Genomic DNA, 12,512 nt, shown 5'->3' with positions numbered 1-12,512 from the left:
TGCCCAGGGACAGTTCTTATCCCTATAGACCCCAAAGGTGAGGGGAGACGCTTCTCCTGCAGTCTGGAGGGGGAAAGTTCTGTAGGCTGGGCTGCCTCCACAGGCCCTGTAACCTCCAGTGGAGGTTTGCAGTCAGCTGGAAGAACCCAAGGGAATGGATACCTTGCCATGGCTTTCCTCTCTCCCTCCATCTTCTAGCAGGCCTCCCCGATGGCTAAATTCCACCGGAAGCTGAAGGTCAGGGGAGGCCGTGGCCCCTCCCAGGCAGAGGACAAGGGTATGCCTGCCACTTTCTGTGGCTCTGCTTTGTTTACTCAAGGTTGGAAGGCGTGTGGAGGCAAATGGAAGTCCCCCTCCCTGGACTGTAGTCTACCCTAATCTTCCCCTTCTGCTGCTGCCTCAAGGCTATCCAGGCTTCAAATTAGACTTGGGCAGTTCTGTGTCCTGCTCTCCAGAGCTGCAGCCCTACTCTCTGATCTCTGCAGAACCGACTGACAAGCCTGGCTCTGTAGCCAAGGGTGAATTCAGTTGGGTGCTTTATTTGTACAGTAGCAGAGCAGAAGGACCTCCTTAGAACTTATTTACAAAAGAGAAACAGACTCACAGACTTAGAGAATGAATTTATGGTTACCAAGAGGGGGAGGGGGAGGGATAGATTGGGAGTTTGGCATTAACATGTACACACTGCTATATTTAAAATAGATAACCAACAAGGACATACTGTGTATGAAAAAAAAAATGATGTGAAATTTGATCAGAAAACGTAAAGTCTCAGACAGAAGTAAGGGCTTTATTTAAAAATTTATGCCATGATTGAATAGAAGCCCACGCTTTGGTCACCTTGAACAGGAAGGGAAGTGATGCTGGTTGCATGCCTATCGTGTTCAGGTTCTAGGTCAGGTGTTTTACAAGAGTGAAGCGCTCGGGTAATTGAACTTGGGGGTCCACGTTAGTCATCACCAGTCAGTCATAGCTCTGTTAAAAAACAACCTTGATCAAACTTTCCATCTCTGTGTAGTAGCATACTTCTGTAAGACTAAAGAATTTTGCAAAGCTTTGAAAACTTAAACTAATGTAAATCCTCTTGTGGGAATTGTTGCCACAGCTGGCTAGAATGTGTCGATGATTAAATAACTCTTCACGAGGCAGCCAGACATAGAGCATCGTGCCCCATTGATGCCGCAGAGAAATCTAAATAGACGGAATGCAGAAGCTGAGTAGGAATCTGACGAGGCTAATAATATTTCATGGGTCTATAAACCTGTAACGTAGCCCCAGGATTTCTGCCCTTTGTTTCCCTTCTCAGCTTGGTTTTCTCATGGACTTTGTGACGAGGAAAATAAGGTTGTCAAAAGCCTTCCACCTTGGATGGTGGACTCATTGCAAGTAGCACCGGTTTTTACTACCAGCTACAAATAAGAGACAGTGGGGCACGAGGATACCGTTGGATTTTATGCAGTTGGACTGGGTGGCCACTGGATTTGTTGGAGGTCTCTTGAGGCTCATGTGGCCCCTCTTCCGGGAGTTTTGTTTTTCCAAATGAAGCCAACCAAAGAGGTTTTCAACTTCGATCACTTTTCTTCAATGAAATCTTAACAACAGGGTTGGACGGCAAACGTATCTCTTTGCCAGACTTCCCTAACACCCAATTCCATGGCCCAAATGAAGCTGACAGCCTACAGTGTTCAAGGAGATGGGAAGGATGCATCTCTGTAACAAGGTGTTATTGGAGGAAATGTACTGACCAGATGCTAACATTAAATCATAACCTTTCTGACTTAGCTACAGACAAATTGAAATTGCATTGCCATCAGTCAGGAGCTCCTCTTTTTAAAATCTCAGTTTCCTAGAAATCCTTTCTTTAACTGTGACTTTGGTAGCCCTAGTTATCTAGCCAGGCACGCAAAAAAGTCATTTTTTGGAGAAAATTTGCATTTTGTTAACTCTTGCTCTTACCTGCAATGACATGTACACTAGCTCCTTGCCAAATCACCCCACCTTCCCCCCCCAAATTTCTGGAAGTTTCTATGATGTGACTTATGTGTGCTCATGAGCCAGGACGGCGAGGTGTCTGGTAGGTACCGCGCTACCTGCTCCCGTTTTGCTGGGCATTACTGCAGCCAGCAGGTGCTACTGCTGGGGAATGGCTTGTCAGCAAAGCTTTACTGTGCTCTCTGAGGCATCAGTGTACCCAGCTATGCTATTTTAAGCACGGAAATAAGAAGAATGTTATTCTCTATTAGCCAGGTAGCAAGGCAGCGCTGCTTATGCTTCAAAAACTAAAAAATATTTAAAATATAAATTAGATACAAAACATAAAATAAAAATATTTTAAAAATAAAAATAGCTCCTTCAGTTTTAATTTGAAGTCTATTCTTACCGCCCCCCCGCCCCACCATATGAATTTATGGGAGTTGAAAGAAGTATCCAGGTGACAGCCACCATGCTCTTTCCCACTGGCCACTTGTTTGCCAGTCCTCTTTCGGGTCAGTTTACTCCAGGAAATTACCCAGCCTGTCAGGTGAAAATAGGCTCTCGGCAATCCTGCCTCACCATAGGATCAGACACACTCACATCTGAGGCCTAGCTGTGGACACCATTTAAATTTAAGCTGGGATTTCCCCATCACAGGAGTGAGGTTGAGTTGAAAATTAGTGCTTTTAGACTCTCTCAGGCTCAGGCCTAAGTAGACAATGGGATGAAGCAAACCAGAGGGGTGACATCTATTACAGGATGCTGTGTGCAACCCCTCATTCCTCTGCTGAGGTCCTAGTCTCCAGTATCTTAGAATGTCACTGTATTTGAGATGAGGTCTTTTTTTTTTTTTCCTATTTATTTATTTTTGGCTGCCCTGGGTCTTCGTTGCTGCGCGCGGGCTTTCTCTAGTAGCGGCGAGCGGGGGCTGCTCTTTGTTGCGGTGCGAGGGCTTCTCGTTACAGTGGCTTCTCTTGCGGAGCTCGGGCTCTAGGCGCACGGGCTTCAGTAGTTGTGGCTCACAGGCTCAGTCGTTGTGGCTCGCGGGCTCTAGAGCGCAGGCTCAGTAGTTGCGGCGCATGGGCTTAGTTGCCCCCATGGCACGTGGGATCTTCCTGGACCAGGGCTCAGACCTGTGTTCCCTGCATTGGCAGGCAGATTCTTAACCACTGCGCCACCAGGGAAGCCTGAGATGAGGTCTTTACAGAGGTAATTAAATTAAAATGTGGTCATTTAATGTGGGCTCTAATCCAGTATGGCTGGTACCCTTATAAGAAAAGGAAATTCGGGCACAGAGATACCACATAGAGGCAATATGATATGAAGACAGAGGGAGAAGACAGCCATCTACAAGCCAAGGTGAGAGGCCTGGGACGGATCCTTCCCTCACAGCCCTCAGAAGGAGCCAAGCCTGTCAGCACCTTGATCTTAACATCTTGATTACTAGCCTCCAGAGCTGGGAGATGATACGTTTCTGTTGTTTAAGCCACCTGGTCTGTGGTCCTTCATTACGGCAGCCCTCGTAGCCCTACAACATCCCAGGAACAGTTCACACGCTCGTGGTGGGCCCCAAGAGGTGGAGCAAGCCACCCTGTGTGCCAGGCTGGAGAAGTGCTAGTGTCAAGGCCGGCCAGCAAGAGGTGACCACTGGTGTCCTTGCAGGGAGGTGCAGCCCGAGGGCAAGCAGTCTAGAAGGGACAAGATGCTCAGACTCAGGAAGGCATCCACCATTGTCAGGGCGTCGGTCAGAGCCCAGACTGAATGACGAAAAAACGATAGGACTCTGGTTTGCGGGAAACTCAGGACGAGGTAGGGACCAAGACTGGGACTCAGTGGTTGGAAACTGGGGAGGAATATAGGTACCTAGTTACGGGAGGAGGGTCGGGTCCTGTTACTAGAATCTGACCCTAAAGTCAGATGGGACTACCAAGGTCATGTTCCATCCCAAACACTTAACGTTTCTGACCTGTATGTCTTTAAATCACCCCTGACTGGGGATAATATAGGGTCCTCATGTCTAAAGCAAGCCTAGAAGAAATAATGTCAAACGGCTTCAGTGTAGAGTTAGTGATGGCCCAAGGAGACAACAAGGTCATTACACTAACGGTACCATTCTGCTCTATGAACAAGACGCTACATCTTCCACAGGAGCCATTTGCTTGGTACACTTATTAATTTCCAACGTGCCATTCTGGGATCTTTCCCAGAAATGTCATCCATGACTCCTGTGAGGAAGTTTTCCAAGCCGGTGTCACTGTTCTGCCAATTATAGAGGGAGATTCTGAAAGCAACAGGAGTTGCCTTTCATGTACCAGGTATCCCAGGCAGAAGCAAAAATGCTCACCCAGCATAGGAAAGATTGTAGAAACTATAACGAGGGTTTCAGTTGAGTTTTGCCTGGAAATGGAAAACAATTTAAGCAGTTGCTCCGCTGGTTCGTGAAAGCAATCGGAGCTACTAGCAGAGAACGTAGCCTCGGATTTGCCGGGCCTAATGCTCTAGAACAGCACTTTGCAGACGTTCGGCAGTAGAATCCTTTGTTCAAATGGATTCCTAAGGGGAACTCACCATCAGAGCGGGGAGAAGCAGCTTTAGCTGAAGCGGGGGTGGGAGGCCCACGTCCTGCTCCGACTCATCCTCCACCCAGAGAGAGTTTTTGGTGGAGGGCAGTTTAAATACCACACCCCGCTTATAATTCACTCAAAAAGAGTAGCTCATTCAGTAATCGGCCAGGCTGATATATTATGAATATGCGATGAACATTGAAAAAAAACCTAGGAAACTTTTAGATTTTCAAAATATGAGACTACAACCTTAAAAGATGAAAAGAGAGTTAGCGAAGTAGTTGTCCCAATCATTTGTTGTTCTTTTTTTTTTTTGCGATACGCGGGCCTCTCACTGTTGGGGCCTCTCCCGTTGCGGAGCGCTCCGGACGCGCAGGCTCAGCGGCCATGGCCCACGGGTCCAGCCGCTCCGCGGCATGTGGGATCCTCCCAAACCGGGGCACGAACCCGTGTCCCCTGGATCGGCAGGCGCACTCTCAACCACTGCGCCACCAGCGAAGCCCCCATTTGCTGTTCTTTAACAAGCCATCCGAATACTTCCACCGCTTGAAATCACAACACTCATTTAATTTGCTCCTGAATTGCAATTTGGGTGGGGACAGCTCTGCTCCAGTGGCCTCAGGCTGGGGCAGCTCGACAGGGGCTGGAACGTTCACTTCCAAGATGGTTTACTCAGATGCCTGGCAAGTTGGTGCGCTGTCAGCTGGGGCCGCAGCTGGGGCCATTGGATTGGAGCCTTGATTCATTTTCACAGAGACCCCTCCTTGGGAGGCGGGAGGTCCCACAGCATGGCAACCGGGTTCCAAGAATGAGTGTTCCAGACAGGCAGTGAAAGCTGCGAGAGTCTCCCAAGAGCTTGGCTGGGAACGTTGCACAGTGTAAGTTTCACGTCATTTCATTGGTCAAAGCAGAGCCTGCCCACATTCAGAGGGCGGGGACATAGACCACACCTCTTTGTGGGAGGAGCGTCGAAGAATTTATGGTCTTCTTTAAACCGTCACTGTGGCCATTTCTCTCTTTTTCCCTTTCTCTTTATTCTCTCACCGTCCTCTTCCTCCCTTCAACAGTGACAAACACGCACCAGGCACTCTGCTTAGTGTCCTAGCAGCTCATAAGGGAGAAGAGACGATTACACATTCACAAGAGAAGATTTTATTTCCTCCACAAACTATCGTTAAAGAGAAAGAGTCACTGTTTACGATCGCTTGCATTCAACAAAATATTTAGATATTGCCGACTACATGTGCCGAATGCTAGAGGGAAAACCGGGATCATTAAGACCCAGCACTTACCCTCAGTGAGTTTATAGTCAACAGCTATTTTACAAGACGAAGTTTGACCGGTTTTATTGTAGACCTATAAGCAGCATCTTAGGAGAGCACAGAATGGGGGAGACTGATTTCGCCGAGGGGTGGGGAAGGATTCGCAGGGGAGGCGGCAGTTGAAGGACCCTCAGATGAATGCTGAGAATGAGGAACCTTCCAAGACAGGAGTCTGTCGAGCAGACGCTCGGCGGTTGGAAAGTGCTGGTTTGTTCAGTGAAGGATGCTTCAGGTGTTTTGGTGGGAGTTTGGTGCGCGTGCAGGGGAGCTAAGGAAGACGATGTTGGAAAGATGGCTTGGGGCCTTGTTAGGAAGGTCCTGGAATTGTTTTGTTTTTTTTTTAAGATTTTATTTATTTATTTATTTGGGCTGCGCCCGGTCTTAGTTGTGGCACACAGGATCTTCATTGCGGTATGTGGACTTCTTAGTTGTGGCATGCAAACTCTTGGTTGCGGCATGCATGCGGGATGTGGTTCCCCGACCAGGGATCAAACCGGGCCCCCTGCATTGGGAGCGTGGAGTCTTACTCACGGGACCACCAGGGAAGTCCCCCGGAACTGTATTTTTAAGGCGTTGGAATACTTAAAAGTTCTCATGTTTTGTTTGAGACTAAAGATTTGTCCTGAGCTCTTAGTGATGGGAAGTTCTGAAATGCCATCCACAGCTGCCGTGAAAGGCGATATCGCCTTCCAGTGGGGAGCAGCTAGAGACCTGGGGCGTTTCTTCTTGTTCTTGTTTAGAGCCGGTGTGGCTGTCTGCTCTTGGAGAGATGCCATTTCGTGCTGAAAACTTTGAGCGAGGATTATCGCCTTTTCCTAGGCTTTGCTTTTGGAGTCTCAAAAGCCTGCCCGCTGGTGTGGAAAAGCTTTCCAGAACAGCTGTTGCTCGCTTTGGGTAAGATGCCTACGGTCAGCTGGGGAAGGGCGAGCAGGATATGGGGCTGAGGACCTGGAAACGTGGCTGCCGTTCTCAGCTCCGCTGCCAGTTGACCGCAGGATCTTGGAGAAGAACAAAGAAGCAGATGTAATCTATGCTGGGGACAACAGAGAAAAGTATTTTTCAAATTAGAGGTCAGGATAGCTGGGGGGTCCTTTGTGGTTTTAGGGCTGAGGGTAGAGGGAGAGTGTCAGTGATTATTTCAAGTTAGAAGATAATGCCATAACCAGAGGAACTGTGATAAAGAGTATAGAAAATCACTTCAGAGGGAAATAAGAGGGTCAAAATTAGATCGTTTGTGGGTGATAGCAAAGCCTGCAAACGTTTTAAAGGAAAAGATAAAATGCTTTGAGAGCTATGAAGACATAGAAAACTAAGCAAAAGGGAGCTAACCCTTCAACATTTTATTTTGATATCCCTAAAGTCTGATAGAAAAATTGGGGAAGATCTCTAGGAATAGGGATGGAATCGTGAAAGCAAGAGAAAGAATGCTTTTTTTTTTTTGCGGTACACGGGCTTCTCACTGTTGCGGCCTCTCCCGTTGCGGAGCACAGGCTCTGGACGCGCAGGCTCAGCGGCCACGGGCCCACGGGCCCAGCCGCTCCACGGCATGTGGGATCCTCCCGAACCGGGGCACGAACCCGTGTCCCCTGCGTCGGCAGGCGGACTCTCAACCACTGCGCCATCAGGGAAACCCAGAATGCATTTTTTTTTAGTCCTTATTACTTTCTTGGCCCATATGCTTGTGGGTGAACACAAATATAATGAAGAGACTATGCTAAACCCTACTTTTGGGCATTTTGCTTACAGAGAGAGAGGTCACTTCATTTACCAGCTTCCCACCCCCCTGCCGACCCCCAGTGGTTGATGGGGTCACAGCAGGGCATTCCTCTGCCCATCAAAAAGGAACCCCCATAAAGTCACTTTTTGAGGAGTGGAAGGGTCACTGCAGGGTGACCACAGAGTTTGTTATGTGTGCTGCTGTCGTCTCTTCCCCAAAGTGGTGACAGACTTGGGGCTTGTGTCAGCCTTTAGGGCTTATCACAGTGTGTAGTCATCGGTTTATTTTTATTTCCTTTTTGACCCTCTGTTTCTCTCCTGTGGTCGCCTCAAATTAGGATGTAAGTTGCACCAGAGCGGGGACCTCGCCTGTTGTCCATTGCTGTATCTTTAATGCAGCTCACAGTACTATGGAGAGTGGTTTCATGAACGAACAGGACTGCCGTCGCTCAGAGCTGTCTTTCCGTAACTTGTGGAGGAAATATTTTTCCCCTTGCCAGTCACGTGACAAGACTTTCCGTTTGCAATAGAGCCTCAAACATCCAGGAGGAAGTGGTAGTTGGACGCCAGGGTCTCATCTTTGTAAAGATGACCGGTCTGAGTGGACCAAGGGATGGGAAACACCACACATTTGCTTGACGGTGCACATCCCTCAGCGCCCTCAAGAGGAAAGCAGGAGGATGGGGTGGGCGTCAGCCCCATTTGGCACGGGAGGGCGGGTTGCCGAGTGTCAGGAGAGGCTACTGGTGGAGCCGGGGTCAGGGTTCCACCCACCAGTCGTGCGGCTGCCAGGGGCCGACATTCTTTCCCGGCATAGGACGGCCTTGTGTCTGCAAGATGAGCAGTGAGAATTTGAAAGGGTGGCTTCATGGAAGATGGGAGGATGTTCCCACTCTCTGCGTGATGGGACAGTTAGTGGTCACCAAAGTAGAGGGCCAGAGACGTGAACAGCGAGAGTTTCAAGGCAACTCGTAGCTTTCAGACTGTATGAGCTCAATTCAGACAGGTGGGTAGATGCCCTAGAAATATACACCAGTTTCTTTTCTTTCTTTCTTTAACTTTTAAAAATGGGTCCAAAGAGCCAAGCACCTGGGAGGCAGGGGGCCATTTGGTTTGCTGTCATGTGAGGCCAATTCCTTTACAAACACGAAATACCCAGGCAAGTGATGTGTCCGTCGTGTTTCTCTTCTGAAAGCCATCAGAGTTTGTCTGGGACGGAGGCCCCTTGGCATCAGTTGTACAGGGTAGAAGAGTCGTCTCTCCTGGTTCTGCAGTGTGACCGTGCCTGGTACGAGAAGCAATGGGAAACTCTGTGTCTTTGCTGGCTGTGCAAAGGCCACACCACTGGTAAGAGCTGCCTTGCAGAAGGCATTGTAAACATAGATAGATACACAGTGATGCCACGGTCATTCTGTAAACTCAAGGTCGTGATGCCCGGGAAGGTGGGAGAAGTGTTTCTCTTGCTTCATCCAAATACACACCCAGAAAATGGGTGTGAAGATTGTTTCACTTCCCTTCTAGTCACTAGCAGCCTAGAAGAATCCTTAGCAGGAACATAGGGACATCTAACTTATGTGAGGAAATTTAGTACAGGGGTAGCCTTCTAGCAAGTGGGACTTTTATTCTGAAAAGTTTTGTTCAAAAGTTTTGAACAAAAATGATTTCAGTTAAGATGAGGTCTTTTGAATTACTGTTGATTTGCATGGTCCCTTTTTGCCACGTCGCCATGTGAATTATGGTAGAGCATTCTCTGCCCCACATTTTAATTAATCTTTCAACTCTTTTTATCTGTTAGAGCAGAGATTCTCAATTGCTTTAAGCAGAAGGCTACAGTAAAACCCAGAGTAGCTCAGTAAAGTCCAGACTAAGTGACTGTTTCACTTTGAATGAGGTTGTTTAGGATTTTAAAGTCCTCTAACGTCTCATCTTCAAATGTCTTCTGAAGATGAAGTGTGGGCACGCCAGGGTAACAGGGTCAGTCCGCAACTATCCATGGGCAATTGAAGTCCACAGATAATAGCACCATCTCCTCTGCATCCAACAGTCGTAATCCCTCCATCTACCTGCCCCCCTCACCTAATACTTGTGGGAACTCTAAACAGGAAGCAAAATGACGTTGTCTGAGTTTCCTGATGAGGTTTTCTTAGTCTGTTCAGGTTGCTGGAACAGAACACCATAGACTGGGTGACTTGTAAACAACAGAAATTTATCTCTCGTAGGAGGCTAGAAAGCTACAGATCAAGGTGTGAGGAGATTCGATGTTTGGTGAGAGCCTGCTTCCTGGTTCACAGACAGCAGACTTTTTCTCACTATGTCCTCACGTGGAGGATGGAGTGAGGGAGCTCTTCAGAGTCTCTCTTACAAGGGTGCTAATTCCGTTCACGTGGGCTCCACCGTCACCACCTAATTACCTCCCTGAAAACCCCACCTCCTAATACCTTCACATTGGAGGTTAGGTTTCAACACATGATTCAGTCCATAGCAAGAATTGTTCTCTTATGTGCAGTGAAATGGAAGAAAGGGTAAACGATAGGAGGGAGGACAGGTTAGAGGGACGATGAGACATAACATAGGTGGTTGTGTTGAGGAAGGGGGACTCTAGTCTAACGGGAGAGTTAGGGCTCTAGTGTAACCCTCGGAAATGAACTGTCCAAGGAGACACACGTGCTGACAAAGCAAGAGACTTTATTGGGAAGGGGCGTCCGGATGGAGAGCCGGAGGGTGAGGGAACCCAGGAGGACTGCTCTGCCACGTGGCTCGCAGTTTCGGGCTTCATGGTGATGGGATTCGTTTCCGGGTTGTCCAATGATTAGTTCCGGGTTGTCCAGTGATTAGTTCCAATCACTCTGACTCAGGGTCCTTCCTGGTGGTGCGCGCATCACTCCGCCAAGAGGGATTCCAGCGAGGGGGATTCTGGGAGGTTGGTAGGACAGAGAGTCTCTTCCCTCCGGCTTTTGGCCCCTCCCAAATTCTCCTGGTTAGTTTCAGCAGTGGCAGCAGCGTGTTCTTTACGGGGACCTCCTATTGCGAGACAGCTCAGGCCAGCGTTATCATCCTGCCTGGCCAAGGTGGGCGGATCTGGTCAGCGGTTCCCCAACAGTTGAACTGTCTCCACTGCCCCAGTCACTACAGTGTTCAATCCTGATTGCAGCTCCCCAGGCCCTGGGGCTTTTCCTGCTTGGCCCACAGATCTCCGCAGCGGAGAGGGGCTTCTGCTCCTTCTAGCAGGAGGAACCCACGAGTGGCTGCCCAGCTGTCATGTCAGATGCACTCACACATGGACGTTGCTTGCTCTTTGGTATTCTGGAGACTCTCAGCTCGAGGCCTTCGAGACTTGGACCTTTTGAGGAATCTGATGATCAATCTACCTTCTCCTTGGTGTCTGCTGAGCCAGCCCCCTCCACTGCTCCTTTCTCTGGTAGGAAAGGTAAACGAAAATTCCATTATTCAGCCCACGGTATTGTGATAGCACTTTCCTTTGAGCTTCTCGGCAGAACCCTGCTTGCTTTAGAGCTGTACATCATATTGGATCCATTGAGAGCCATTATTTATCTGACAGGATATTTATAAAAGCCAGCATTAGCTGTAGCCCCACGTCAGTGTTTCTTTCTCGCTGACACACATCACACCAACAGGCTTGAAATGTTTAAATACAATAGTCCCTTCAAGAAATCGTTCATTTTTCTATCACTGTTAGAAGTGATCATTGGATGGAAATGGATTTCATTGGAATAGCTGAGCCGACTGGAGTGGAGACTTTCAAGGGTCTGGACTTCAGAGAAGCCTTCCCAGGACCCAGTGAAGGTCCAGCGAGGACCGAAACCCAGAGCCCCAGGCTCACTCCCAGTGTCGTCCCACCCACTTTAGCCAGGAAGACGAGAGCTCTGGGGAAGAATGGTTAAATATCAAGGAGAGGAAATGAAATAGGCTGAACTCCCTCATTACTGCCGTGTCTCCCTCTGTCCCAGGCTACCTCCCTCCTCCTGCACTCCCTTGCTCTCCTTTGCCCTCATTTCCTGCTTATTCACATTCCCTGCTCTACGCAGCTGTGCTGAAATTGAGGACGGTCTTAAGTGCTTCCCGGAGTCACTGCTCTGGAGGGGGTTGTAGGGGCCCGAGGAACAGCATGTGTGTATTTGGCTGTTGGCGCAATCTTTCCCCAGGATCCCTCATACATAATTAATGCAGAAAGTTTCCCTGACCCTTCACAATACAGGTCAGGGAGTCAAACTGTGAGACTTTTTGGATGGATGAAAGACTTGGACCTTTTCTGAATGTACGGTACTTTGTGTTCCTGGGTCTGTTTCTTGACCAGAGGAAAGAGGTCTGTGCAAACGTGCGGTTGCCAAGTTAGCGTTAGGTCCTTTACGAAAGCAGCTTCGTAGCCTTTCTGTCCCAGAAATGGCTCATCTGCCTTGAAGGTGAGGCAAACAGTAAGGTAGGAGATAACATGTTCCTGGATAGTTCTTGATGATAAATCTTAACGAAGCCAGGAAAAAGAAAAGGGCCAAACATTTCAGGGTAGCATTAGGTTGTCACGTTGGGGCAGCCTTGGCATTTCCTCTCAGCCAAATCTGCAGGGAAAAAGAAAATCAGAACATCAGAGGAGCCCTAGGCAGGATGGTGGGGAGGGTCCCCTGTTGCCTCCTGTAATTCTGTCCACTGTGGTGGCAATGCTACCGGGCCCAGCCAGTCCTGATTTTCTCCCCTCTGTGATTAACTTTTAGCTCTAGGACATTCAAAAAAAAAAAAAAAAAAAGAATAACAACTTAAACTCTGAATTCAAAGACCTTACAGCATATTTGAGATTTAGCTGGAGAGAGAGAAAAAAGTTAACAACTACAAGCAATGTATGATTAAAAGTGTAAACAGTGAGCGAAGAGGGAGGTTCACTCTAAATTGCAGTGGAAGGAGGTCCCAGTAGGAGGTGAGCATC

Source organism: Phocoena phocoena, chromosome 5 (assembly GCF_963924675.1).
Source record: "Phocoena phocoena chromosome 5, mPhoPho1.1, whole genome shotgun sequence".
NCBI lineage: Eukaryota > Metazoa > Chordata > Mammalia > Artiodactyla > Phocoenidae > Phocoena > Phocoena phocoena.
Note: the sequence above shows the minus strand (reverse complement) of the source record.